Here is a 7,489-nt window from a genome sequence, read left to right as displayed (position 1 = left end):
AGCCCAGCCCAGCCCAGCCCAGCCCAGCCCAGCCCAGCCCAGCCCAGCCCGAGCATCGGCATTATGACATGCAGGGGAGAGAGCCCTGACAGGGAGACGGAGAGTAGCCAAGGTGATGCTCAACAGAGGTTATAGCCAGCGGGCTTATTTTGTGTTTCAGCCAGCAGGCTTATGGTTTGCGCTTCCGTTTGGATTGATTGTGGTGATTAAATGGGAGGACCGGGCGAGGCTGTAGGGGTGGAGGAGGACTCAAGGGAGCTCCCCCAGTAGAAAGGGGTGTTTCTAGCGCTGCAGGAGGTGCTGCGTTGTGGGGTGTCCCAACCCCAGCCCAGTGGGGCGACTTCGGGAAGAGCAGTGTTGTGCGTAGGCAGAAGCCCGAATGGGGCATAGGCCCAAAGAGGCGTGTCTGGGGGCCAGGTAAGGCTAAGGCTGCCTGAGCCCCAACTGTGAGAAGCCCAAGTCAGGCATAGGACCCTAGAAGGTGTCTGGGGCCAGGTAAGGCCGAGGCCGCCTGAGCCCCAGGTGTGAGAAGCGCAGACAAAGCCCGAGTCAGGCATAGGACCCTAGCAGGGGCCTGGGACCAGGTAAGGCTGAGGCCGCCTGAGCCCCGAGCATGAGAAAATGCGAATATAGCCCCAGCGTGGGCGAGAGAGTGCGGGAAGCGCGAGGCACAAGCCCCAGTGTGGGCAAGACCGCGGGGAACGCGGGGCGTGGACCCAAGGGCGGGTGACCGCAAGGTACATGAGAGGCAGGCCCCAGTGGGCCGCTGCCTGGACGGGGGAGGCCCCGGAAGGGGGCAAGCTTAGTGAGAAGCCCCGGAAGGGGGCAAATTCATTGAGAAGCCCGGTGAAGGCAAGGAGTGCATGAGCGCAGGGAGACTGGCCCCAGTGGGGCACGGTCTGTGAGAGAGAAGCTCCAGGAGGGGTGCCTAGATTGAGCGGACCCCAGGGGGGAAGCAGATATAATTAGTGGGCCCGAGAGGGCTAGTGAATAGAGGGGCCCCGGGTGCGTGGCAAGCCCAGAGGCGCCGGTAAAGGGGCCCCGGGTGCGTGGCAAGCCCAGAGGCGCCGGTAAAGGGGCCCCGGGTGCGTGGCAAGCCCAGAGGCGCCGGTAAAGGGGCGTCGGGTGCGTGGCAAGCCCAAGGGCGTAGAAAGGAAAGGACCTGATAACGTCTGGAAGAGCTGCGAGGCTTGGGGCATGCTAAACGGGAGGTAGGAGGCACGCGTAGCCCATAAGGCTGGGGGGGTCACATATCGAGAGAAGCCCCCCAGGAGTGGGCACGTACTAAGGGAAAGCCCAAAGGGATGGCGGGCTACTTAGAACAGTCTGGGAGACAGGCCGGCGAGGGCCAGTACAGGGAGTAGCCCCGGAATCGTGGTAGAGCAAGACCGGCCCCGTGCCAAGGAGGGCTAGAAGGCAGCCTCCCATTGATAATATAAGATCAAAGACGTGGCGGGCAAGACAGAGGGTGCGTTCAGGACCCAGGCTTGGCACGGTAGGCAAGGGCGCTAGGGGAGGTCACGGCACCCCTAGTGGCCGTCCTGCCACACACCCCCACACCCTTCTCTTCCCCCCTCTGCCCACCACAACAGACTTACCAGCTGGAGGCAGCTGTGTCCAATGTCATCAAGGACTGCCTGTATCGTCTGTGGCTGAATCTCTGAATTGGTGCTGAAACTCCAAATCCGAATCGGCCAAATCAAATTGGGACAGTGATTTAAATCACCAAATCAAATCACTATCCCTGCAATTGGCCAAATCCAAATCTGAAGCAAATACTGCTTCACACAAGCCTAATGCCTACGTCCACTGGGAACAGCAGTGGTGATAGGTGGTTACCCATTTCCTGCTCTTGAGAAGTTCCAGCTGTGGGAAGTGCACAGAGTACAAGACAAGGATGAGAATGGCAGTAGTACACAGGTGGCTACTCCTTGCCCAGCTCTCCTGGATTTCTCCCACTATCTTGGGGGCTTTGTTGGGAACAACCTTATGGCTTCATATGTTCTATATGATACTGGGGTAAAATCTTCTATTCCATCACCAAGAAAATGACAGGATTGGACTGCAGAGCCAAGCCTTTTCATAGGAGCTAAGCAACCTCCACTGGTGGAGAGAGGTGTGATTGGGCCTTCTAGATTTGGAGAGTCATTTACAAGATAAAGTGAAAATGATCCTAAACTAGTGTTTTTACCCCAGCAATCTATAAATATATATAAAGATTTAATACATATGTAAAATAAGCACAAAATACACGCTGTTATGATTCCTGAATGTTTATAACAGTTAGCAGCTTAGATTTCGAATTATTTATTTTTGGGGCATGAAGCACAGTGGAAAAATGCATATTATTCATAAAAATGATTGTCCTGTTCACTTGTATACCTATGCAATTTATTCTGTAACAGCTTTTTACTTCAAAGAAATCACTAGCTAATGACATCTCAGACTTAAAAAAATCCACTTATTCACTATTCTGTCCCTGAGGGAATTCCAGTGTGTTATCAGAAATTTTTCCAAAGATCATTAACAGATATTACAAACCAATTGAAACTGAGTATTTTCTTTGCAAATTACTTTTAACTTTAGAGCTATTGAAAAAAAAGACATTGAGTGATTTAATTTACTTAATCTGTCTATTGATTGCAGCTATGTGCATATTCTGTGATTGCATTTCCAACAAAAAGCATATATAACTATCCCTAATAGAGATATTTTTCTAAATTATCATACTAGATCAGTAAGATCTGTGAAAATATTAATGTTTACTTTTTAATGTAGAAAATTGCACTGAAAAAATGGACACCTTTACTCTGTTGATAGATTAGGAATAACAACACAGCATCAAACTTACTTTACCCGCTAGTTTAATTAAAACTCTCCAATAATCATCAAATTAGTATGTCCTTTGAGGATGGATTTTTTTTCCACTGATTTAAGAAAAAACTTATATTTTTATTAGGCTATGGAGCCACTATTTTTCATTGTAAACACTTCCACTCATCCATGCATACTGAGCCTGTACTTATCCAGTACCAAACCTGAGGAACCCAGCTAGGAGTAAGGGGCCCCTGTGGACAAGAGTGGAGAAAGGAATCTTATTCCCTTGTTGTGAATTCAGCCATTGCTGAATCCTCATTCTTCAAGAATCAGTGGCAAACAGATCTGCACAGTGGCCCATCGGCGCTGACCCATACTCTGTTCTACCACCTCTGATCCTGCTGCTTCCCAAGCCCTCCGAACTCTGCTGCCCTGGGGTCCCTAAGGAAACAAACCTCAGACATGCAGCAGTTATGACTAATTCCTTCCCACAAAGAAGAAAGAAGCCACTGTGTTTGATCACCTTCCTGCTATGTGTGATCAGCTAGATCTGCAAAGAGAAGTCTGGCCCCCAAAGTGGAATCAGCAGCTCTAAGTGAGGAGCCTGTGCTCCTTACACAATCCTTCGGGAGAGTTGGGGGCTCAGAATGAGATTTGCCACAGTCACATAAATTAGCCTTCAGGAAAGGCTAAAGTGGGGAGGGGATAAGGGTGTGGAATATAGAGCCACTCACTGAAATCAAACTAAACTGCAGGCTGCCACTTAAGTCTTTCCTGCATGTGTGGTGTTCATTCATCTGCATGTTCTATTGCAAAAGGTTTTGCAGTAATGACCCAAACACTGTAGTTAACAGCATTAGTGGCACTGCAGGTTTGTGGCTACTACTGCAAAATCCTAACTGCTTCTTATGAGATGTGTTTACTTGTGTTCACAGGGATACCTTCTCTTCATACCACACATTAGCTTGGCAAATGCCAATATATCAAGAGAAAACCAAATCCCATAACACTTACTAACATCTTTCACTTATATTTTACCAAGTGCATCACAATAGCTCAGACATGTCAGACTTCAGCTTCACACCCATTTTTCCCTTCAAGATTTGAAAGAGACAGGTTTTATTGTTCATGATTTAACAGATGTTGACACCCTGGGATATTGAGGTTTTCTATATATTGAAACATTAGGTATAACATAGGCATCCATAACACAAGCATATCCATAATTGTGGCTCAGACTAGACCTGGGATTTCCCTTGCTGGCATTCAGAGCTAAGTTGTCAGGTAAGGGACTGGCACAGCTCCATTGACGTCCGTGGTACAACAATGATTTACAACAACTGGGAATCTGCCCACAATCTCCATCCTTACTGCACCAGTGGCACCTTTACAGAGCATCCCAACACACCTGTCAATTAAAGCCTCATGTAATAGTCAGCCAGATCCCCAACCTGTATAAGTTGACTTTGTTCTATTAAAACCACTAAAGCTATGATAATCTGATTAGAATCAACTTCAGATCTATTTTTTATTTACAATGCATATGAGTTTCCTCTTGGAGCAGAATGAAAACTGCCAACTAATTTCAGGTGAATACAGCCATCAAATGAAGTGAAGTTCAGCTAGTGCCAGGCTGTGCCAAATTAGAGTGGTGTAACAGAACTGAAAACCCTTGGCTTACAAATCCTTTGATACATCCAACCTTCCTGTACTAACATATATAATCCTGTGTACATTCACATTTTTTTCTAAGGAACATTTAATGAGCCTATTTTTAAAGAATAGATTATCAGGAGATCAAAATCAATGCTGATAACATAAATACAGTTTTTACACTTCAAACAACTGTCCATATCCATTTTTATTTCCAGTAACTTTGACACTTAACACCTATGAAAAGTATTGTGCTATGGTAACTTTATACACAGATCCGACACATGGAAGGAAACATGTATTTTCTTAGTATTCCATTTCTAATGCTTGTTAAAATTTCATTTTCATTGAAATTTTCCATCCTCCTCTAAGTCTATCATTATCACCCACCGTAAATGGAGGTGTAGTAAATATTAATTCTTAAGTTAATTAGAGACAGGCAATGCACCCCAGAAATAAAAAAAGTCTGATAGGTTGTGTCAAAAAGATCTCCTGTTGATATTATTATTTGTTAAGCATTGACAATGTGCTTAGTTCTGCTGATTAAGTTCTACTGAGCAAGTCCTACCGATTAGCTTCTAAGGACAACATACTGCACTACAAAGAAGATATTTGACAGCTGTCTAGACTCTCACTCACTTTCAAGGCTTACATAGCACCAGTTATGCAGGTTTTCATGAGGGGAACATGTAGAAAATACGTAATCTGAGTAAATACCATGACATTTGTATTCACTCATTTTCTCATTCCAAATCTCTCACTCCAGCACGTTCTGCCAACCTCAAAGTTATTCTACAATTTGAGTAAGATCTAAAGCTCCAAGCCTGCAAAACACTGAAGGTTTTAAATATTTCCAGCATCATATGATATTAAAGTTGAGAAGGCATGCCAGCTTTTGCAGTACCAAACAACCCACTGAAATCACTAGGACTCTCAGAGTGGTAAGGTACTTATAAGGATAATGGAATTGGGACTCAAAATGAACAAAACTATGTAAGTATTGAGGGCATTCAAGTTTTCCACTACCACCACAACATAAGTCAGTTAGTATCAATTGGTTGTATGCTCCCTGATATCAACCCAGCCTTAACAAAATTATAATCAAGTATTTTGGTGGCAGGGAATGGCAGATTGCATGTCTCCTGTCCTCAGACTGCTGTGGACCACTGTCTTCCATGGGGTCATAGCAGTTGGTATGCCATTTCTGTGCATGGTTGGGAGACCCCTGATGCCATGGGATCTCCCAAGGGTGGGTGAGTTAAGCACCTGCTTTATATCCATTTTACACCATTGTAAAGGTGTCATAACATGATTCTCTCTGTGTCATTGCTTTACCAGTTACATAAAGGTCTCTACATACAATGGAAATAATGACCGGGGGTTACTGCAAAAATCACTAGCCATACACCATAATGTGTCAGGATGCAGCTGAACAGATACTGTTTACCAAACCCTATGACAATGTCTACATCTTCTAGTTACAACACAGCATAAAATCCTATAAATGAATATGGGTTGTAAGTAGCTAGACTGGCTGGGCCCCTGTCCTGCACAGTTCAGTCTTCTTCCTAGTTTACTGTGCTTAGCTTAAGGAAACGACACAGTGGGAGCATTTACATGAGAAACCAAAAGCCCAGTAAACTAATTTTCTGTGCATTAGCACATCACAGCAAAAGCTGTGCTAATTCACTAATGTGCAGTAGAATTAGTCTATTGTACATTAATGTCACTGAAAAGACACATGCCAGTGCTACTGCGCAGTAGCATCAATTACCACACATTAAGTTAGTACCTGTTATTACAGGTACTAAACTTAATACACAGTAATTACAGCATATTAATGCACATGTAGACATCCCCAATTAATATAGCTAGAGAGCCTCTAATCCCTGTCAGCTGGCTGTTGAAACTGGCTGGGAAGTACACAGGAATTTACAGTTTACATGTTCAATGTGTAATAGGACAGTTATGTCTTTCATACCTTTGTTATACATTGAATACAATTCAATTCTAATGATTTTATAAGAAAACCAATCACCAGTGACCACACAGATGTGTATGCAGATGTACCCTATTTCACTGCTTTGGTAGGTGTACCGATTAGTTGACTGTTTAATATTGAACTTCCATTCAAGCCTCCCTACACTTCTGAGTCACTTGACTTATCATCTTCCAGGTGTGAGCTACAAGAGCCTTTGAAACCCTTCCTCCTTATACATCTGGCACCTAAAAAAGCATGGTACTATCTTTTAGAAGGAAGAAGGAAGCAGGGAACTTGGTAGAAGCTAAGACCTTATTAAACTAAGGAAAAGTGGGGCAGGGGGCTGGAAGAAAAGAAAGGCCTGCTCAGGGCTGAGATCTTATTGAGCCAAGGTTTTACTGAAGCCTTATCAAGACAGTGTCAGGGATACAGGGCCTCTAGCCTATCCAACCACATGCACTTAGGTCAATGGCCAACTGAGCACACACTGGTCAATGGCCAACTTCCTAGTTTGCACACTTCCCTAAACCCGATCTGTTTTTTCATAGCTAACTTAAGAGAAGTCAGTTCTTACATAATATCTTTTTGGCAGAAACATTTGTGTGTGCACATGTAGCTCATATTTTAGAGCTAATTTTGTGCTGATATTTATTTCATGCTATCCCCATGATTTCAATGTGGCATCATAGGGGTGTAATTCATGACTGAGCTTAATGCAGGGGCAGGCAAAATATAGCCTACAAGCTAGATCCAGCCCGCGGTGCACCTAAAAAGTTTAGAAAATGAATATTTATCTGCTCCTGGTTGCCTGTAAAAGATGAAAGGAGCCAGGGGCAGAAGGACCCAGGGGAAGGCAGCAGGACTGAGGAGCAAGCCCAGCCCAGCCCAGCCTCCTCCTGGCTCTGGCCAAGCTGGTTATCTGGCTATCCAGGAAGGAGGCTCTGGCCAGGAAGGCTCCCAGTGACCTCGGGGCGTTTTCCCTCGGTGTCCTTCGCACGCGTCTCCAGGCGGAGCACCACTAGGCAGTAGCTGCCAGTG

General features: G+C 45.1%; 1 long non-coding RNA gene across 1 annotated transcript in view; it reads left to right on the top strand.

Moving 5' to 3' along the window:
• LOC109302867 overlaps positions 1-7,489 on the top strand; it is a 102,783-nt gene that overhangs the window by 44,962 nt on the left and 50,332 nt on the right. Inside the window, exon 4 of the long non-coding RNA XR_002098950.1 lies at positions 5,237-5,416. This is a non-coding gene — a long non-coding RNA (uncharacterized LOC109302867). The remainder of the gene's footprint in view (positions 1-5,236; positions 5,417-7,489) is intronic.

The sequence above is a fragment of the Gavialis gangeticus genome, unplaced genomic scaffold (assembly GCF_001723915.1).
Source record: "Gavialis gangeticus isolate Ggan-Ray unplaced genomic scaffold, GavGan_comp1, whole genome shotgun sequence".
Classification (NCBI taxonomy): Eukaryota; Metazoa; Chordata; order Crocodylia; family Gavialidae; genus Gavialis; species Gavialis gangeticus.
The sequence above is the reverse complement of the archived record's forward strand: the minus strand, read 5'-3'. Positions and strand labels throughout refer to the sequence as shown.